Here is a 23,028-nt window from a genome sequence, read left to right on the forward strand (position 1 = left end):
AGAGGCTTTGAAAACCAGTTTCATGACTGGCCAGGCTACGGTGTGAAAGTTCTGTTTGTTTCTCCTTGATGAAACCCCCCGCCCCTTGGTTCACTCTACTTCCCTGTAAGCTAACCACCCTCTCCTCCTCCCTTCGATCACCGCTTGCAGAGGCAATAAAGTCATTGTTGCTTCACATTCATGCATTCTTTATTCATTCATCACACAAATAGGGGGATGACTACCAAGGTAGCCCAGGAGGGGTGGTGGAGGAGGGAAGGAAAATGCCACACAGCACTTTAAAAGTTTACAACTTTAAAATTTATTGAATGATAGCCTTCTTTTTTTTGGGCAATCCTCTGTGGTGGAGTGGCTGGTTGGCCAGAGGCCCCCTCACCGCGTTCTTGGGCGTCTGGGTGTGGAGGCTATGGAACTTGGGGAGGAGGGCGGTTGGTATACACAGGGGCTGTAGTGGCAGTCTGTGCTCCAGCTGCCTTTGCTGCAGCTCAACCATACACCGGAGCATACTGGTTTGGTCCTCCAGCAGCCTCAGCATTGAATCCTGCCTCCTCTCATCACGCTGCTGCCACATTCGAGCTTCAGCCCTCTCTTCAGCCCGCCACTTACTCTCTTCAGCCCGCCACCTCTCCTCCTGGTCATTTTGTGCTTTCCTGCAGTCTGACATTATTTGCCTCCACGCATTCGTCTGTGCTCTGTCAGTGTGGGAGGACAGCATGAGCTCGGAGAACATTTCATCTCGAGTGCGTTTTTTTTTCTTTCTAATCTTCACTAGCCTCTGGGAAGGAGAAGATCCTGTGATCATTGAAACACATGCAGCTGGTGGAGAAAAAAAAAGGGACAGCGGTATTTAAAAAGACACATTTTATAAAACACTGGCTACACTCTTTCAGGGTAAACCTTGCTGTTAACATTACATACATAGCACATGTGCTTTCGTTACAAGGTCGCATTTTGCCTCCCCCCACCGCGTGGCTACCCCCTCAACCCTCCCCCCTCCCTGTGGCTAACAGCGGGGAACATTTCTGTTCAGCCGCAGGCAAACAGCCCAGCAGGAATGGGCTCCTCTGAGTGTCCCCTGAAGAAAAGCACCCTATTTCAACCAGGTGACCATGGATTATATCTCACTCTCCTGAGGATAACACAGAGAGATAAAGAACGGATGTTGCTTGAACGCCAGCAAACATACACTGCAATGCTTTGTTGTACAATGATTCCCGAGTACGTGTTACTGGCCTGGAGTGGTAAAGTGTCCTACCATGAAGGACGCAATAAGTCTGCCCTCCCCAGAAACCTTTTGCAAAGGCTTTGGGAGTATATCCAGGAGAGCCGCGAATGCCAGGGCAAAGTAATCCTTTCACATGCTTGCTTTTAAACCATGTATAGTATTTTAAAAGGTACACTCACCGGAGGTCCCTTCTCCGCCTGCTGGGTCCAAGAGGCAGCCTTGGGTGGGTTCAGGGGGTACTGGCTCCAGGTCCAGGGTGAGAAACAGTTCTTGGCTGTCGGGAAAACCGGTTTCTCCGCTTGCTTGCTGTAAGCTATCTACAACCTCGTCATCATCATCATCTTCTTCGTCCCCAAAACCTGCTTCCGTATTGCCTCCATCTCCATTGAAGGAGTCAAACAACACGGCTGGGGTAGTGGTGGCTGAACCCCCTAAAATGGCATGCAGCTCATCATAGAAGCGGCATGTTTGGGGCTCTGACCCGGAGCGGCCGTTCGCCTCTCTGGTTTTCTGGTAGGCTTGCCTCAGCTCCTTCAGTTTCACGCGGCACTGCTTCGGGTCCCTGTTATGGCCTCTGTCCTTTATGCCCTGGGAGATTTTGACAAAGGTTTTGGCATTTCGAAAACTGGAACGGAGTTCTGATAGCACGGATTCCTCTCCCCATACAGCGATCAGATCCCGTACCTCCCGTTCGGTCCATGCTGGAGCTCTTTTGCGATTCTGAGACTCCATCATGGTCACCTCTGCTGATGAGCTCTGCATGGTCACCTGCAGCTTGCCACGCTGGCCAAACAGGAAATGAGATTCAAAAGTTCGCGGTTCTTTTCCTGTCTACCTGGCCAGTGCATCTGAGTTGAGAGTGCTGTCCAGAGTGGTCAAAATGGAGCACTCTGGGATAGCTCCCGGAGGCCAATACCGTCGAATTGTGTCCACAGTACCCCAAATTCGACCCGGCAAGGCCGATTTAAATGCTAATCCACTTGTCAGGGGTGGAGTAAGGAAATCGATTTTAAGAGCCCTTTAAGTCGAAATAAAGGGCTTCATCGTGTGGACAGGTGCAGGTTTACATCGATTTAATGCTGCTAAATTCGACCTAAAGTCCTAGTGTAGACCAGGGCTCTGTGTAACACCAAACCTCATGCCCAGACAGCTGTGACTGTGTGACACCTGACCCTTATACCCTGACAGCTGCAACTGTGTGTGACACCCAACCCTCACATCCACATAGCCATCACCGTGTGTCACCTGACCCTTACTCTCACACAGCTATGACTGAGTGACACTTGACCCTCATGCCTACACAGCTGTGACAATCAACCCTTGTTCCCACATAGCTGTCACTGTGTTTACAACCAACCCTCATGTCCACACAGCCGTGACTGAGATATCTGACTCTCACATCCACACAGCAGTGACTGTGTGACACCTGACTCTCATGCCCACAGAGCAGTGACTGTGTGTGACTCTCATCCATGCAGTCATTACTGTGTGTCAACTCAAAGCCAGGGAAGCAAAGGCAGTTGTAGGAGCCGACTGTATTCTTGCAGGTGCCATTCCCACAGGGCTGCCGGTCGCATTCATAGATATCTGAAAAGGGAAGATCAGTGCAGCTCAGGGGCCGAGTCCTCGCTTGCCTGTGGCTGGGCAGTCTGTCAGTGCTGCTTATGATGTGGGCGGCAGCCTGGTGCTGCTTAAGTGAGCATGAGGACTCAGAAACCTGGGGCCGAGGAGATGCAAAGGCCCAGCTCCCTGCCTGCCTTACGATGTGCCATGGCCCGTCCTTCCCCTGCAAGCCCACTCACCAGGGGCCCAGAGAACTCTCACTTCCTTTGGAAAGGGCTTAAATCTATTGACAAGCAATAGGGAACAGCCCACGGGGCTGCCGAGCCATCTGCACTAACCCATGCACATGGTCTACTCTCCTGTGGCCTTGAACCATTGTGAAAGATGCAGATATAGCTGTCCTCGGTGTCCACACAGTCCCCATGGCTGCAGACATTGGGGATTTCCTGGCATTCATTGCGACCTATAACAAAAGAACCCAGAAAGCTTAGAAAGTTTACATTTATTAGGAACTGGGGAAACTTTTGGGATAGGAGGAGCCTATACAGGAAGGATGGGCTCCACCTAAACCAAAGTGGATCCAGACTGCTGGCACTTGACATTAAAAAGGTTGCAGAGCAGTTTTTAAACTAAGAGATGGGAGAAAGTCGATTGCTGCAGAGGCGCACGTGGATCGGACAGAGACTTCTCTTAGAGGACAGTCTATTGATAGAGATTCTCTCAGTTTTAGTCAGGGGGAGGGGATGAAAGAGGATAAAGTATGGGCCAGATCAGATGAGAAACATTCACATAAAGAATCTGACACATCAGAAAAGCGTAGACAAATAAACAGTGACAAGTTTTTAAAGTGCTTGTACACAAATGCTAGAAGTCTAAATAATAAGATGGGTGAACTAGAGTGCCTCGTGTTAAAGGAGGATATTGATATAATAGGCATCACAGAAACCTGGTGGAGTGAGGACACAATCACTCCGGGGTACAAAATATATCGGAAGGACAGAACAGGTCATGCAGGGGGGAGTGGCTCTATATGTGAAAGAAAATGTTGAATCAAATGAAATAAAAATCTTAAATGAATCCACATGTTCCATAGAATCTCGATGGATAGTAATTCCATGCTCTAATAAAAATATAACAGTAGGGATCTATTATCGACCACCTGATCAGGACAGTGATAGTGATGATGAAATGCTAAGGGAGATTAGAGAGGCTATCAAAATAAAAAACTCAATAATAGTGGGGGATTTAAATTATCACCATATTGACTGGGTACATGTCACCTCAGGACAAAATGCAGAGACAAAATTTCTCGATACTTTAAATGACCGCTTCTTGGAGCACCTGGTAGAGGAACCCACAAGGGGAGAGGCAACTCTCGATTTAGTCCTGAGTGGAGTGCAGGATCTGGTCCAAGAGGTAACTATAACAGGACCGCTTGTAAATAGTGACCATAATATAATAACATTTAACATTCCTGTGATGGGAAGAACACCTCCACTGCCCAACACTGTGGCATTTAATTTCAGAAAGGGGAACTATGCAAAAATGAGGAGGTTAGTTAAACAGAAATTAAAAGGTACAGTGACTAGAGTGAAATCCCTGCAAGCTGCATGGACACTTTTCAAAGACACCATAATAGAGACTCAACTTAAATGTATACCCCAAATTAAAAAAACACTGTAAAAGAACTAAAAAAGAGCCACTGTGGCTTAACAACCGTGTAAAAGAAGCAGTGAGCGATAAAAGGCATCTTTTAAAAAGTGGAAGTCAAATCCTAGTGAGGTAAATAGAAAGCAGCATAAACACTGCCAAATTAAATGTAAAAATGTAATAAAAAAAGCCAAAACGGAGTTTGAAGAACAGCTAGCCAAAAACTCAAAAGGTAATAACAAAATGTCTTTTAAGTACATCAGAAGCAGGAAGCCTGCTAAACAACCAGTGGGGCCCCTGGACGATCGAGATAGAAAAGGAGCACTTAAAGACGATAAAGTAATTGCAGAGAAACTAAATGAATTCTTTGCTTCAGTCTTCACGGCTGAGGATGTTAGGGAGATTCCCAAACCTGAGCTATCTTTTGTAGGTGACAAATCTGAGGAATTGTCACAGATTGAAGTGTCATTAGAGGAGGTTTTGGAATTAATTGAGAAACTTAACAGTAACAAGTCACCAGGACCTGATGACATTCACCCAAGAGTTCTGAAAGAACTCAAATGTGAAATTGCAGAACTATTAACTATCGTTTGTAACCTGTCCTGTAAATCAGCTATTGTACCCAGTGACTGGAAGACAGCTAATGTAATGCCAATATTTAAGAAGGGCTCTAGAGGTGATCCTGGCAATTATAGACCAGTAAGTCTAACGTCAGTACCGGGCAAATTAGTTGAAACAATAGTAAAGAATAAAATTGTCAGACACATAGAAGAACATAAATTGTTGCACAAAAGTCAACATGGTTTCTGTAAAGGGAGATCATGTCTTACTAATTTATTAGAGTTCTTTGAGGAGGTCAACAAACATGTGGACAAGGGGGATCCAGTGGACATAGTGTACTTAGATTTCCAGAAAGCCTTTGACAAGGTCCCTCACCAAAGGCTCTTACGTAAATTAAGTTGTCATGGGATAAGAGGGAAGATCCTTTCATGGATTGAGAACTGGTTAAAAGACAGGGAACAAAGGGTAGGAATAAATGGTAAATTTTCAGAATAGAGAGGGGTAACTAATGGTGTTCCCCAAGGGTCAGTCCTAGGACCAATCCTGTTCAATTTATTCATAAATGATCTGGAGAAAGGGGTAAACAGTGAGGTGGCAAAGTTTGCAGATGATACTAAACTGCTCAAGATAGTTAAGACCAAAGCAGACTGTGAAGAACTTCAAAAAGATCTCACAAAACTAAGTGATTGGGCAACAAAATGGCAAATGAAATTTAATGTGGATAAATGTAAAGTAATGCACATTGGAAAAAATAACCCCAACTGTACGTACAATATAATGGGGGCTAATTTAGCTACAACTAATCAGGAGAAAGATCTGGGAGTCATCATGGATATTTCTCTGAAGACGTCCACGCAGTGTGCAGTGGCAGTCAAAAAAGCAAATGGGATGTTAGGAATCATTAAAAAAGGGATAAAGAATAAGACGGAGAATATCTTATTGCCCTTATATAAATCCATGGTACGCCCACATCTTGAATATTGAGTACAGATGTGGTCCCCTCATCTCAAAAAAGATATCCTGGCATTAGAAAAGGTTCAGAAAAGGGCAACTAAAATGATGAGGGGTTTGGAACGGGTCCCATATGAGGAGAGATTAAAGAGCCTAGGACTTTTCAGCTTGGAAAAGGGGAGACTAAGGTGGGATATGATAGAGGTATATAAAATCATGAGTGGTGTGGAGAAAGTGAATAAGAAAAAGTTATTTACTTGTTCCCTTAATATAAGAACTAGGGGCCACCAAATGAAATTAATGGGTAGCAGGTTTAAAACAAATAAAAGGAAGTTCTTCTTCACTCAGTGCACAGTCAACCTGTGGAACTCCTTGCCTGAGGAGGTTGTGAAGGCTAGGACTATAACAGGGTTTAAAAGAGAACTGGATAAATTCATGGAGGTTAACTCCATTAGTGGCTATTAGCCAGGATGGATAAGGAATGGTGTCTCTAGCCTCTGTTTGTCAGAGGGTGGAGATGGATGGCAGGAGAGAGATCACTAGATCATTACCTGTTAGGTTCACTCCCTCTGGGGCACCTGGCATTGGCCACTGTTGGTAGACAGGATACTGGGCTGGATGGACCTTTGGTCCGACCCAGTATGGCAATTCTTATGATCTTTTATTCTTAAAGCAGTGAATAGGAAAGACCCCAACCAAAGTGGGAACAGATGCCCTCTCCAGCGTGGCCATGTGGCTTCCATGCCTGTGGATACTAGCTGGTAGCAGTCTCTCTGAGCAGCAGTGCTGCCAACACCCACGATTGTACCTCAAATCTCATGCTATCTGGTGTTTTAATGAAAGCCCTAGCTCCTGGAGCTCTGAGAAGCTCAGGCCTTGTTTCTAAAAATAGCAAGTTGCTAGCTCTCCTGGCTGCAGAAAAGCATGTGACAGTAGGACCCCTCGAGCAAGGTCTCTAACTGCTCAGAACACAGGAGGCAAAGAAAAAGAACCCAGAATTTATCATTTTTTAGCCAATCGTGTGATTTTCCAGGCCCTGATTCATGGACTGCAGAGGTATGAAGTTAGAACATAAGAATGACCATATTGGCCAGTCAGCCTCACCTCAGTCCCTGGAAAAATCATGGAGCAGGTCCTCAAAGAATCAATCCTGAAGCACTTACATGAGAGGAAAGTGATCAGGAACAGTCAGCATGGATTCACCAAGGGAAGGTCATGCCTGACTAATCTAATCGCCTTTTATGATGAGATTACTGGTTCTGTGGATGAAGGGAAAGCAGTGGATGTATTGTTTCTTGACTTTAGCAAAGCTTTTGACACGGTCTCCCACAGTATTCTTGTCAGCAAGTTAAGGAAGTATGGGCTGGATGAATGCACTATAAGGTGGGTAGAAAGCTGGCTAGATTGTCGGGCTCAACGGGTAGTGATCAATGGCTCCATGTCTAGTTGGCAGCCGGTGTCAAGTGGAGTGCCCCAGGGGTCGGTCCTGGGGCCGGTTTTGTTCAATATCTTCATAAATGATCTGGAGGATGGTGTGGATTGCACTCTCAGCAAATTTGCAGATGATACTAAACTGGGAGGAGTGGTAGATATGCTGGAGGGGAGGGATAGGATACAGAAGGACCTAGACAAATTGGAGGATTGGGCCAAAAGAAATCTGATGAGGTTCAATAAGGATAAGTGCAGGGTCCTGCACTTAGGATGGAAGAATCCAATGCACCGCTACAGACTAGGGACCGAATGGCTAGGCAGCAGTTCTGCGGAAAAGGACCTAGGGGTGACAGTGGACGAGAAGCTGGATATGAGTCAACAGTGTGCCCTTGTTGCCAAGAAGGCCAATGGCATTTTGGGATGTATAAGTAGGGGCATAGCGAGCAGATCGAGGGATGTGATCGTTCCCCTGTATTCGACACTGGTGAGGCCTCATCTGGAGTACTGTGTCCAGTTTTGGGCCCCACACTACAAGAAGGATGTGGATAAATTGGAGAGAGTCCAGCGAAGGGCAACAAAAATGATTAGGGGTCTAGAGCACATGACTTATGAAGAGAGGCTGAGGGAGCTGGGATTGTTTAGTCTGCAGAAGAGAAGAATGAGGGGGGATTTGATAGCTGCTTTCAACTACCTGAAAGGGGGTTCCAAAGAGGATGGCTCTAGACTGTTCTCAATGGTAGCAGATGACAGAACGAGGAGTAATGGTCTCAAGTTGCAATGGGGGAGGTTTAGATTGGATATTAGGAAAAACTTTTTCACTAAGAGGGTGGTGAAACACTGGAATGCGTTACCTCGGGAGGTGGTAGAATCTCCTTCCTTAGAGGTTTTTAAGGTCAGGCTTGACAAAGCCCTGGCTGGGATGATTTAACTGGGAATTGGTCCTGCTTTGAGCAGGGGGTTGGACTAGATGACCTTCTGGGGTCCCTTCCAACCCTGATATTCTATGATTCTATGATTCTATGATTCTATGGGTCTGACTAATGGTCCATCTAGCCCAGTACCTTGTCTTCCAAGAGTGGCCAATGCCAGGTACTCCAGAGGGAATGAACAGAACATGGCAATTATCAAGTGATCTAACCCATCATGCAGTCCCAGCTTCTGGCAGTCAGAGGTTTAGGGACACTCAGAGTAGCATGGGGCTGCAACCCTGACCATCTAGGCTACTAGCCACTCTTCCCCAACATATTGTGTTCATTTATGTGTCTGATAAATCTGTTCTTTACTATAGTTTCAAGCAATTTGTCTTGGCACTGAAGTTAGGCTTCCTGGCCTGTAATTGTCAGGATTGCCTCTAGAGCCCTTTTCAAAAATAGGCATCACATTAGCTACCTGTCAGTCATGTGATAAAGAGGCATGTTTCAGCAATAGGTTACATACCACAGCTAGTAATTCTGCAATTTTATATCTGAGTTCCTTCAGAACTTCTGGGTGAATACCATCTGGGCCTGGTGACTCATTACTGTTCAATTTATCAATGTGTTCCAAAACCTCCTCTATCGACACCTCAATCTGGGACAGTACCTCAGACTTGTCACCTAAAAAAAATGGATCAGTTGTGGGAATCTCTCTCACAATCTCTGCTGTGAAGACCAAATCCAAAGAATTCATTTATCTTCTCCTGAATGGCCTTGTCTTACTTGAGTGCTCCTTTAGACCTTGATTGTCCAGTGGCCTCACTGATTGTTTGACAGGCTTCCTGCTTCTGGTGTACTTACACAAAATTTTGCTACTAGTTTTTGTGTCTTTTGCTCCTCAAATTCTTTTTTGGCCTGCCTGATTATACTTTTACACTTGACTTGCAAGAGTTTATGTTTCTTTCTATTTTCCTCTGTAGAATTTGACTTCCAATTTTTAAAGGATGCCTTTTTACCTCTAACTGCCTCTTTTACTCTATTGTTTAGCCATGGTGGCATTTTTTGGTCCTTTTACTGTTTTTTAGTTCTTTTACAGTGTTTTTTTAATTTGGGATATACATTTAGTTTGAGCCTCTATTATGGTGTTTTTAAATAGTTTCCGTGCAGCTTGCAGGAATTGCACTCTTGTAACTGTTCTTTTTCATTTCTGTTTAACTAGCTTTTTCATTTTTGTGTAGTTCCCCTTTTTGAAGTTAAATGCCAACGTGGTGGGCTTCTTTGGTATTTTTGCTCCCACAAGGATGTTAAGGTCACTATTACTGAGTGGTTCAGCTATATTCACCTCTTGGACTAGATTCTGTGCTCCACTTAGGACTAAATCAAGAATTGGCTCTCCCCTTGTGGGTTCCAGAATTAGCTGCTCCAAGAAGCGGTTATTAATGGTGTTTAGAAACTTTATCTCAGCATCCCATCCTCAGGTGACATATATCCAGTTGTCAGGGTTCTCCCCCACTCTGAGCTCTGGGGTACAGCTGTGGGGACCTGCATGAAAGACCCCCTATGCTTATATTCTACCAGCTTAGGTTAAAACTTCCCCAAGGCACAAATTCCTTTCCTTGTCCTTTGATGGTATTGCTGCCACCACCAAGTGATTTACACAAAAATTCAGGGAAGGGTCACTTGGAACCCCTATCCCCTCAAAATATCCCCCCAATGCCCTTCACCCCCTTTCCTGGGGAGGCTTGAGAATAATATACCAACCCATTGCCTTAGCAATGTGAGCACAGACCAGTCCCTTTGGCTTCAGGACACTGAAAATCAATCAGGTTCTTAAAAGAAGAACTTTATTTATAAAAAAATAAAATAAAAGAATCACACTTGCAAAATCAGGAGAGAAGGTAACTTTACAGGGTAAATAAAAGATTTAAAACACAGAGGATTCCTCTCTGGCTCAGATTCACAGTTACAAAAACAAGAATAAAACTACCTTTGTAACATATAAAAATCCACAAGCCAAAACAAAAGATAACCCAAAGCATTTCTTTGCCCTACTTACAATTTCTGTGATTTTAGATGGATTATTCCAGGTATATTTTCAGGAGATGTTGTACCTGTTTGGCTTCTCCCTCCATCCGGAGAGGAAACAACAAAGAGAACAACAAACAAATCATCCCCCCCCCAATTTGAAAGTATCTTCTTTCCTCATTGGTCCTTCTGGTCAGGTGCCAACTAGGTTATTTGAACTGTTTAACCCCTTACAGGTAAAGCAATCCAGTACAGCTGCCAAGGAGGGATTTTATGCTACTCTTTCCTCTGTATTTATGACACCAGTCAATATGGGGATAGTTGAAATCTCCCATTATTGTTGAGTTTTCTATTTTTATAGCCTCTCTAATCTCCTGGAGCATTTCACAATCACCATCACCATCCTGGTCAAGTGGTCGAAAGTATATCCCTACTGCTATATTCTTATTGTTCAAGAGTGGATTTCTATCCAGAGAGATTCTATAGTACAGTTTGATTCATTTAAGATTTTTACTATACTTGACTTTGTGCTTTCTTTCACATATAATGCCACTCCCCCACCAGCACAACCTACTCTGTCATTCTGATAGATTTACTGTGGAATTACCGTGTCCCATTGATTATCATAATTCCACCAAGTTTTTGTAGCGCCTATTATACGAATAGTCTCATTTAATACCAAGCACTCAAGTTCACCCATCTCAGTATTACACTTCTAGCATTTGTATACAAACACTTATAAAATCTGTCAATATTTAGTTGTCTGGCTTCATGGGATGTAATTGAATGGGACTCTTTTTCATTTGACTGTTTCTTTTAGTTCCTACCAGTACTTTAGCACATGCTATCCTCTCCTCTTCACTAGCATATAGAGCAGGGGTAGTCAATAGGCAGACTGTGGGCCAAATCTGGACCACCAGATGCTTTTGAATGGACCCCAAAATCTTTTTATTCACAACTTATCATCATTATTGTTATTTTTTTATTATTTTCTCTGGAGTCTGGACCTTGACTATACCTTGACCAAGAAATTAGGATCTTGACAAAAAATAATTGACTATCCCTGATATAGAGAATCCCATTGAACAAATCCTCTCCTAAGAGATCTGAACGGTGTGCTCCTCTGCCCCTATCAGCTTTCCATCAGCCCTCATTGGAATGAGACCACCCCATTGAGAGGAATACATCCTGACCCAATAGCACAGTTCATCCCAATGTGCGTTCTTCTCCCACCCTCTCCAAAAGTCTATCCCAGCTGTGCAGTGGAATATCAGTTTTCAAGACTATCTTGCTAGCTATGGGGGCTTGAGAGCAATCTGAATATTAAAATCAGCTTCTTATCAGAGGGGCTGTGTTTGAGGAACTCCTTGTCCAAATGACCTACCCCCCTTCCCTTGAACCACCAACCCTATCTTGGGCCCTGCTGTGGTGAAATGATGTTGGAGGGAGGGATGGCAGCAGGATTTCAGCGTTGCAGCAGGATTTCAATTTTAAAAGCAGTAAAAAATGCCTATCAAACTTCTGTCTTCTGGATTAGAGTCTCACTGAAAATGTTTGTTATAATCTGTGTACTGCTTGACTTTTCTATAGCATTTTGTTCAGGGGGTGGGGGAGATCATTTAAGGTTTGCTATGACTGTTCTGAAAAGGGCCATGTAATTCAATTTTTCCTATTGTCTGGCATTTCCTTTTGACTCCTTTCCAAGGAAGTATAGCACTTTGAAGGGTGAAAATGACAGGTGGGATCCCTTGGTTGCTGTGGACTGGATGAATGATTGTAGAACACTGAAACTTGTTTTCTGTGTTTATTTTTTATGATAAATTGAGTTATTCTTTAGACCGAGGACAGTATCCTGGTGCCATATTAGTTGGCATCAACTGTCCTTAGAATAGGGTTCTCTGTCATGGGTGTATATCCTGATGCTCAGCAAGCCCTTTGATCATGCTGACATTGATGAGAATATCAGATACTCCCACCCCTCTAGGTTAGGGGTGGGTGCATGGGGGAGACAAGTATGGGGGCAGCTCACATTGCTATTGCCTGTGTAACACCAACAAACCCTGGTCATCAGTGGGCGGGATCGAACCAGGGACCTCTGGAGCTTAGTGCATGAGCCTCTATGGCATGAGCTAAAAGCCAAACTGGCTGTTAGCAATGGCTGTTGAGCAGACCCATTTAACTCTCTTTCTAAGTGGTCTCAATGCCACTAGATGGGACAAAAACACCACACCCAGAAGATGTGTGGGTTACACCTGCACCTTTGCTTGTACCTGGGCTGTGGAGAAGTAGATAGGCTCACTTCCTAGGCCTGGATTATTATAGTAGCACCATGAAGATTATGGTTGACAGCTGATTTTTTCTAAATGCTCTAAAATTCACATGCTGAGTCAGATTGTCTTGAAAATTGCTGTATCTCCCGTGGGTCTGGGATAAGGCTACTGGTCCAGATTTGAGGTTGTTTGAGCAAGGGGTTCCCAAGTTACAGCCCCCCTAAAAATCAAATGCCATCAAAATTTTACAGTTCTTACTTTTTTTTTTGCACAAACCTGTGGCTCAAACTCTGGCTCTGGTCCTCCCTAGGCAGATCTCATCTGCTCAGGTTTGATTTCAGCCAGTGTCTGGCACCCACTGGGCCTTTGAGGAAGCAATATTTTAAAAGTCATTTGGGTAAAAGTTGGATCTCTATTCCAGCTCAAGCCAAGCTGATAAGACAGGCAAAGTCATTTGTGCAGGTGCAGAAGGACTGGGACTCTGTTGCAAGTCAGTGTTTTCAGGCAGCCAGGTGGTTCAGGGTGGCATATGGTAAATGTGACTAAGAGGATGATACAATCTGACCAGAAATATACTGGGGTAAGTGAAGGGCATGTCTCTGGCTGCTGGTCCAGGGAAGTTCCACAACCATGGGATGCATCTTTGCCAGCAGGCTGGCTAACCTAGTGAGGAGGGCTTTAAACTAGGTTCACCGGGGGAAGGAGACCAAAGCCCTGAGGTAAGTGGGAAAGCGGGATACCGGGAGGAAGCACAGGCAGGAATGTCTGTGAGGGGAGGGCTCCTGCCTCATACTGGGAATGAGGGGCGATCAACAGGTTATCTCAAGTGCTTATATACAAATGCACAAAGCCTTGGAAACAAGCAGGGAGAACTGGAGGTCCTGGTGATGTCAAGGAACTATGACGTGATTGGAATAACAGAGACTTGGTGGGATAACTCACATGACTGGAGTACAGTCATGGATGGTTATAAACTGTTCAGGAAGGACAGGCAGGGCAGAAAAGGTGGGGGAGTAGCACTGTATGTAAGGGAGCAGTATGACTGCTCAGAGCTCCGGTACGAAACTGTGGAAAAACCAGAGTGTCTCTGGATTAAGTTTAGAAGTGTGTGCAACAAGAGTGATGTAGTGGTGGGAGTCTGCTATAGACCACCGGACCAGGGGGATGAGGTGGATGAGGCTTTCTTCCGGCAACTCACGGAAGCTACTAGATCGCATGCCCTGATTCTCATGGGTGACTTTAATTTTCCTGATATCTGCTGGGAGAGCAATACAGCGGTGCATAGACAATCCAGGAAGTTTTTGGAAAGCGTAGGGGACAATTTCCTGGCGCAAGTGCTAGGGGAGCCAACTAGGGGGGGCGCTTTTCTTGACCTGCTGCTCACAAACCGGGTAGAATTAGTGGGGGAAGCAAAAGTGGATGGGAATCTGGGAGGCAGTGACCATGAGTTGGTTGAGTTCAGGATCCTGACGCAGGGAAGAAAGGTAAGCAGCAGGATACGGACCCTGGACTTCAGGAAAGCAGACTTCGACTCCCTCAGGGAACGGATGGGTAGGATCCCCTGGGGGACTATCATGAAGGGGAAGGGAGTCCAGGAGAGCTGGCTGTATTTCAAGGAATCCCTGTTGAGGTTACAGGGACAAACCATCCCGATGAGTCGAAAGAATAGTAAACATGGCAAGCGACCAGCTTGGCTTAATGGTGAAATCCTAGCGGATCTTAAACATAAAAAAGAAGCTTACAAGAAGTGGAAGGTTGGACATATGACCAGGGAAGAGTATAAAAATATTGCTCGGGCATGTAGGAAAGATATAAGGAGGGCCAAATCGCACCTGGAGCTGCAGCTAGCAAGAGATGTCAAGAGTAACAAGAAGGGTTTCTTCAGGTATGTTGGCAACAAGAAGAAAGCCAAGGAAAGTGTGGGCCCCTTACTGAATGAGGGAGGCAACCTAGTGACAGAGGATGTGGAAAAAGCTAATGTACTCAATGCTTTTTTTGCCTCTGTTTTCACTAACAAGGTCAGCTCCCAGACTGCTGCGCTGGGCATCACAGAATGGGGAAGAGATGGCCAGCCCTCTGTGGAGATAGAGGTGGTTAGGGACTATTTAGAAAAGCTGGACGTGCACAAGTCCATGGGGCCGGACGAGTTACATCCGAGAGTGCTGAAGGAATTGGCGGCTGTGATTGCAGAGCCCTTGGCCATTATCTTTGAAAACTCGTGGCGAACGGGGGAAGTCCCGGATGACTGGAAAAAGGCTAATGTAGTGCCAATCTTTAAAAAAGGGAAGAAGGAGGATCCTGGGAACTACAGGCCAGTCAGCCTCACCTCAGTCCCTGGAAAAATCATGGAGCAGGTCCTCAAAGAATCAATCCTGAAGCACTTACATGAGAAGAAAGTGATCAGGAACAGTCAGCATGGATTCACCAAGGGAAGGTCATGCCTGACTAATCTAATTGCCTTTTATGATGAGATTACTGGTTCTGTGGATGAAGGGAAAGCAGTGGATGTATTGTTTCTTGACTTTAGCAAAGCTTTTGACACGGTCTCCCACAGTATTCTTGTCAGCAAGTTAAGGAAGTATGGGCTAGATGAATGCACTATAAGGTGGGTAGAAAGCTGGCTAGATTGTCGGGCTCAACGGGTAGTGATCAATGGCTCCATGTCTAGTTGGCAGCCGGTGTCAAGTGGAGTGCCCCAGGGGTCGGTCCTGGGGCCGGTTTTGTTCAATATCTTCATAAATGATCTGGAGGATGGTGTGGATTGCACTCTCAGCAAATTTGCAGATGATACTAAACTGGGAGGAGTGGTAGATATGCTGGAGGGGAGGGATAGGATACAGAAGGACCTAGACAAATTGGAGGATTGGGCCAAAAGAAATCTGATGAGGTTCAATAAGGATAAGTGCAGGGTCCTGCACTTAGGATGGAAGAATCCAATGCACCGCTACAGACTAGGGACCGAATGGCTAGGCAGCAGTTCTGCGGAAAAGGACCTAGGGGTGACAGTGGACGAGAAGCTGGATATGAGTCAACAGTGTGCCCTTGTTGCCAAGAAGGCCAATGGCATTTTGGGATGTATAAGTAGGGGCATAGCGAGCAGATCGAGGGATGTGATCGTTCCCCTCTATTCGACACTGGTGAGGCCTCATCTGGAGTACTGTGTCCAGTTTTGGGCCCCACACTACAAGAAGGATGTGGATAAATTGGAGAGAGTCCAGCGAAGGGCAACAAAAATGATTAGGGGTCTAGAGCACATGACTTATGAAGAGAGGCTGAGGGAGCTGGGATTGTTTAGTCTGCAGAAGAGAAAAATGAGGGGGGATTTGATAGCTGCTTTCAACTACCTGAAAGGGGGTTCCAAAGAGGATGGCTCTAGACTGTTCTCAATGGTAGCAGATGACAGAACGAGGAGTAATGGTCTCAAGTTGCAATGGGGGAGGTTTAGATTGGATATTAGGAAAAACTTTTTCACTAAGAGGGTGGTGAAACACTGGAATGCGTTACCTAGGGAGGTGGTAGAATCTCCTTCCTTAGAGGTTTTTAAGGTCAGGCTTGACAAAGCCCTGGCTGGGATGATTTAACTGGGAATTGGTCCTGCTTCGAGCAGGGGGTTGGACTAGATGACCTTCTGGGGTCCCTTCCAACCCTGATATTCTATGATTCTATGAAACACTGTACAAACATTAGCTACCAGCTCCTTGCCATCAACATACATGTAACATTCAAAACTTTGCAATAAGACAATGACTATAATCAGACCTCATGGTTCAGGGCTTCAGCCAGTCACCTGCAAGGCTCAGGAAGCAATTGTGGGAAGCCCCCATATTTGTGTTTTGTTTTGCTTTGTTTTGTTTCTTGCCTTCCTGTGAAGCATCAGACTTTAGCTACAGAGGGAGCTGTGATGCTGGATAGGCTGGACCAGTCCTCTGAAGTGGTACAAAGAAACCTCTTTCTAAGATATCTGGCTGATGTGTCTTTTCCACATGCTCAGGGTCAAACCGATTGTCAGATTTGGGGTCAGGAAGGAATTTCCCCCAGGTCAGATTGGCAAAATGGACCTTGGGGGTTTTCCTCTTCCTCTGAACCATGGAATGTGGATCGCCTGCCAGAATTATCTCGGCATCTCTCACCTAGTCAGTTCCCTGCCATTGCAGGGGCCTTGGGCATTGGTGGTACCTTAGTCGCTCCTGGTTACTCCCTGTGGCACACAATAGCTTATTCTCTTGAGGACTGAAATGCTTTAGTCTAAGTGCATCTTTGGGCTCAAACCTCGGGGGATCTGGGTGAAATGCAGTGGCCCGTGTTGTACATGAGGTCAGACTCGATGTTCTCATGGTCCCGTCTGGCCTTAAACTCGATGGGGAAAAAAAAGGTGTTATCACCATTTTGCAGATAAACACCAGCGTGGGGGAAGAATGATTTAAGCTGCTCCGAAGGGGAATAGCCAGGAATAATGGGATGAGATCAAAAAGGGAACATTTAAGATGAATGTGAGGAAGCTTCCGGACAGCGAACTAGCCCTGGGAACCATCATCAAAGGGCTGTTGTGGAAAGAAACCCTGTCACCTGGCTCATTTAAATTCCAGCAGTGGGAATGTGCGGTAGGGTTCAGGCTCACACTGGGCCCAGGCGGAGGGACTGGATGATCTCACGAGTGTTTCCCGTCTCTGGTTTCAATGACCCTGTGCAAACCCTGCCCTTTGTTTTCAGGCTCCAGAGGACACTTGGCTCCCTTCTCTGAGGCCGTGTACAAGAAAACCTGATGAGAGAGAAGGAGGAGATGTTCAGTCGCTCAGGTCTGTGCGTCTCACTCTTAACAGGGAGCAGCTATCTAATGCCCTTTCCATCTGAGGCCCTGATCCAGAGTTAAATCACTGCAGCTTCAGCCCTGTGAGCTTGTCCTTGGAGCTGGGCACAAGTCTCCATTGCAAAATGTTTTGGTGAAAAATGCAGATTCTGAGACACCGAAACATTTCACAAATTCCTGTCAATTTCACCCAATTGTTCCAAATACACACAGAACAATTCATTTCCTTTCAACACTTTCTAGAGAAAACATTTTGTTTTTTTCAATTTTATAGTATTTTTCCATTAGAAAGTTCCTTTAATTTTATCTATAAAAACAAACAAACATTAACTAATGTCCAAAAGAACACCAAATGGTTTCATTCAACATTAAACATTCTCATGGGTGACTTTAATTTTCCTGATATCTGCTGGGAGAGCAATACAGCGGTGCATAGACAATCCAGGAAGTTTTTGGAAAGCGTAGGGGACAATTTCCTGGCACAAGTGCTAGGGGAGCCAACTAGGGGGGGCGCTTTTCTTGACCTGCTGCTCACAAACCGGGTAGAATTAGTGGGGGAAGCAAAAGTGGATGGGAATCTGGGAGGCAGTGACCATGAGTTGGTTGAGTTCAGGATCCTGACGCAGGGAAGAAAGGTAAGCAGCAGGATACGGACCCTGGACTTCAGGAAAGCAGACTTCGACTCCCTCAGGGAACGGATGGGTAGGATCCCCTGGGGGACTATCATGAAGGGGAAGGGAGTCCAGGAGAGCTGGCTGTATTTCAAGGAATCCCTGTTGAGGTTACAGGGACAAACCATCCCGATGAGTCGAAAGAATAGTAAACATGGCAAGCGACCAGCTTGGCTTAATGGTGAAATCCTAGCGGATCTTAAACATAAAAAAGAAGCTTACAAGAAGTGGAAGGTTGGACATATGACCAGGGAAGAGTATAAAAATATTGCTCGGGCATGTAGGAAAGATATAAGGAGGGCCAAATCGCACCTGGAGCTGCAGCTAGCAAGAGATGTCAAGAGTAACAAGAAGGGTTTCTTCAGGTATGTTGGCAACAAGAAGAAAGCCAAGGAAAGTGTGGGCCCCTTACTGAATGAGGGAGGCAACCTAGTGACAGAGGATGTGGAAAAAGCTAATGTACTCAATGCTTTTTTTGCCTCTGTTTTCACTAACAAGGTCAGCTCCCAGACTGCTGCGCTGGGCATCACAGAATGGGGAAGAGATGGCCAGCCCTCTGTGGAGATAGAGGTGGTTAGGGACTATTTAGAAAAGCTGGACGTGCACAAGTCCATGGGGCCGGACGAGTTACATCCGAGAGTGCTGAAGGAATTGGCGGCTGTGATTGCAGAGCCCTTGGCCATTATCTTTGAAAACTCGTGGCGAACGGGGGAAGTCCCGGATGACTGGAAAAAGGCTAATGTAGTGCCAATCTTTAAAAAAGGGAAGAAGGAGGATCCTGGGAACTACAGGCCAGTCAGCCTCACCTCAGTCCCTGGAAAAATCATGGAGCAGGTCCTCAAAGAATCAATCCTGAAGCACTTACATGAGAGGAAAGTGATCAGGAACAGTCAGCATGGATTCACCAAGGGAAGGTCATGCCTGACTAATCTAATCGCCTTCTATGATGAGATAACTGGTTCTGTGGATGAGGGGAAAGTGGTGGACGTGTTGTTCCTTGACTTTAGCAAAGCTTTTGACACGGTCTCCCACAGTATTCTTACCAGCAAGTTAAAGAAGTATGGGCTGGATGAATGGACCATAAGGTGGATAGAAAGCTAACTAGATCATTGGCTCAACGGGTAGTGATCAATGGCTCCATGTCTAGTTGGCAACTGGTATCAAGCGGAGTGCCCCAAGGGTTGGTCCTGGGGCCGGTTTTGTTCAATATCTTCATTAATGATCTGGAGGATGGCGTAGATTGCACCCTCAGCAAGTTTGCAGATGACATGGTGACGTTGCACCCCATAACACTTTATGGAAATATGTTTATGAATGTAAATATGACATAACTGGAATATGTTTTATGCTACATATGCCATGTAACATATCTCTGCAAAGGTTATGATCTACTGAATATATTCATCCTATTTGTATGCATGTATCATTTTTGTATTTGAAGTTATGAATATTCGCTGTGTACTTGTTTGATTTTAAGTAGCCTTAGTAAAGCATTTGGTCAGCTTCTTTAGAAAGGAATTTGCAAGTTAAGTGCCCAATCAAGAAACACTTAACCGACAATGGATCCTAGGAAGACTCCAATGCACATAAGAAGTCTACCTGGGGACATTCAAGGTAGCATGTGAACAATGGCTGCCACCTGTAAAGTTCTGAGTCATGCATGGACATGTGACTTGCCCATGTGACTCCAAAACTCCACCTTGCAGCTGGATTCTGCATAGGAGAGAGGAGCGGGTCTCCACCCACAAGAGAAAGTCTATTTAAGTCCCTCCATTTTGTCTTCAGCTGGCCTCTCCATCCCCAAAGGATTCTTGAAAGAAACTGGAACAAAGGACAGTAACCATAGGGTTGCAAGTGATTGCTGGACCCAGACTAGAAGGAGGCTAGTATGTAAAAGAAATTTTTGGAACATCTCTGAGGGTGAGATTTCATCTGTAATCACTTTCTTACTGTATTAGGTTTAGACTTGCATGTTTTATTTTGTTTTGTTTGGTAATTTATTTTGTTCTGTCTGCTTTCACTTGGAACCACTTGAATCCTACTTTTTGTATTTAATAAAATCACTTTTTACTTATTAATTAACCCAGAGTATGTATTAATACCTGAGGGGCGGAGGGGGGGCGGGGGGGGAACTGCTGTGCATATCTCTCTATCAGTGTTATAGAGGGCAAACAATTAATGAGTTTATCCTGTATAAGCTTTATACAGGGTAAAACGGGTTTATTTGGGGTTTGGACCCCGCTGGGAGCTGGATACCTGAGTGTTGGAGACAGGAGCACTTCTTAAGCTGTTTTCCGTTAAGCCTGCAGTTTGTGGGATGTAGTTCAGACCTGGGTCTGTGTTTGTAGCAGGCTAGCGTGTCTGGCTCAAACAAAGCAAGGTTCTGAAGTTCCAAGCTGCCAGGAAAAATGGGCTTAGAGGTAGTCTCAGCACATCAGTTGGCAGTCCCAAGGGGGTTTCTGTGATCCAACCCATCGCAGACACTAAACTGGGAGGAGTGGTAGATATGCTGGAGGGTAGGGATAGGATACAGAGGGACCTAGACAAATTAGAGGATTGGGCCAAAAGAAATCTGATGAGGTTCAACAAGGACAAATGCAGAGTCCTGCACTTAGGATGGAAGAATCCCATGTACCGCTACAGACTAGGGACCGAGTGAATAGGCAGCAGTTCTGCAGAAAAAGACCTAAAGGTTACAGTGGACAAGAAGCTGGATATGAGTCAACAGCGTGCCCTTGTTGAAGAAGGCTAACAGCATTTTGGGCTGTATAAGTAGGAGCGTTGCCAGCAGATTGAGGGATGTGATCATTCCCCTCTCTTTGGCATTGGTGAGGCCTCATCTGGAGTACTGTGTCCAGTTGGGACCCACACTACAAGAAGGATATGGAAAAATTGGAAAGAGTCCAGCAGAGGGCAACAAAAATGATTAGGGGGCTGGAGCACATGACTTATGAAGAGAGGCTGAGGGAACTGGGATTATTTAGTCTGCAGAAGAGAAGAATGAGGGGGGATTTGATAGCTGCTTTCAACTACCTGAAAGGGGGTTCCAAAGAGGATGGATCTAGACTGTTCTCAGTGGTAGCAGATGACAGAACGAGGAGTAATGGTCTCAAGTTGCAGTGGGGGAGGTTTAGGTTGGATATTAGAAAATCTTTTTTCACTAGGAGGGTGGTGAAACACTGGAATGGGTTATCTAGAGAGGTGGTGGAACCTCCTTCCTTAGAGGTTTTTAAGGTCAGGCTTGATAAAGCTCTGACTGGGATGATTTAGTTGGTGATTCGTCCTGCTTTGAGCAGGGGGTTGGACTAGATGACCTCCTGAGGTCCCTTCGAAGCCTGATATTCTATGATTCTATGAGCATGGCTACACTGGCGAGTGAGAGCGCATTAAAGTAGTTCCGGGCACCCTAACTCATGATGCGTCCACACTGGTAAGGCACTTAGAGTGTCTGGACTTTGTGGCTGGAGCATTCCTGGTAATCCCCCTCAACAAGGAGCATAACGCTTGATACACCCCAGCTGGAGCACGGTGCCAGTGTGGATGCCCTGGTCTATCAATGCACTCTGATCGGCCTCCAGAAGTGTCCCACGATGCCTGTTCTAGCCACTATGGTCATCACTTTGAACTCTACTGCTCTGCCCTAGGGTGACCAACCGTCATACCTGACCTTTAAATTCTCTGGGAATTTTGAAAATCTCCTTCCTGTTTGGTCAGCAAGGCATGGAGTGCTCTCAGAGAATCTTTCCAGGTGACCATGCCTCCACATGCCAGGTGATCCCAAGTATGGAGCAATGGTGAGGTGCTGGACCTCATCAGTGTTTGGGGGGAGGTTGTAAATGGTCTATTTACCTGCAAGCCTTCTAGTGCTCTCAGTGAATCTTTCCAGGTGACCATGCCTCCATGTGCCAGGTGATCCCCAGTATGGAGCAATGGAGAGGTGCTGGACCTCATCAGTGTTGTAATGTCCTATTTACCTGCAAGCCTTCCTGTGTACATTTGGGCCAGCCCATGGGTACTGAAGAATGAGGTCTTACAGTGACATGTGACCATGTCACCTGATAATGAAATCCATCTTAAATCTGGTACTTTTCCATTTAGAAGGAGGGGTTGGGACCCAGAGAGACAAAAGATTCCCATCTTGTGCCAAAGCTATAAAAGGGGATGGAACAGGACAAAGGGGGTGGCCAGTCATGAGAAAGCTCCGTCTTACCACCTGAGCTGTGTGCTGGAACTAACAAGGACTGTAACAGAGGAAAAGGATTGGGCCCAGACTAGAAAGGAGCCTAGTCTGTGAAAGAAGCTTATTGGAACATCTTTGAGGGTGAGATATTGCCTCTAATCAGTTTCTTAATGCATTAGGCTTAAACTTGTGAGTTTGTTTTATTTTGCTTTTGTGACTTACTTTGTTCTGTCTGTTATTACTTGAAACCACTTAAATCCTACTTTTTATACTTAATAAAATCACTTTTGTTTATTGATAAACCCAGAGTAAGTGATTAATACCTGGAGGAGAAAACAGCTGTGCATATCTCTCTATCAGTGTTATAGAGGGCAGACAATTTATGAGTTTACCCAGTATACGCTTTATATAGAGTAAAACAGATTTATTTGGGGTTTGGATCCCATTGGGAACTGGGTGTCTGGGTGCTGGAGAGGTGACCTGCTGAGCTGTTTTTGGTTAAAGTCTGCAGCTTTCGGGGTGTGGCCCAGACCCAGAGTCTGTGTTGCAGCGGGCTAGCATGTCTGGCTCAACAAGGCAGGGTTCTGGAAGTCCCCAGCTGACAGGGAAAACGGGCTCAGAGGTATTTTCAGCACATCAGGTGACAGTCTAAAGGGGGTCCCTGTGACCGAACCCGTCACAGGAACATTGGTCCAGGAGCTCACATCTGTTACTGGCTTGGTGAAATCTACTTGTAGAACACACTACCAGTTTGGGGTATTGCCTTGTTTCTCACCATCT

The sequence above is a fragment of the Natator depressus genome, chromosome 1, assembly GCF_965152275.1.
Source record: "Natator depressus isolate rNatDep1 chromosome 1, rNatDep2.hap1, whole genome shotgun sequence".
NCBI classification, from domain to species: Eukaryota; Metazoa; Chordata; order Testudines; family Cheloniidae; genus Natator; species Natator depressus.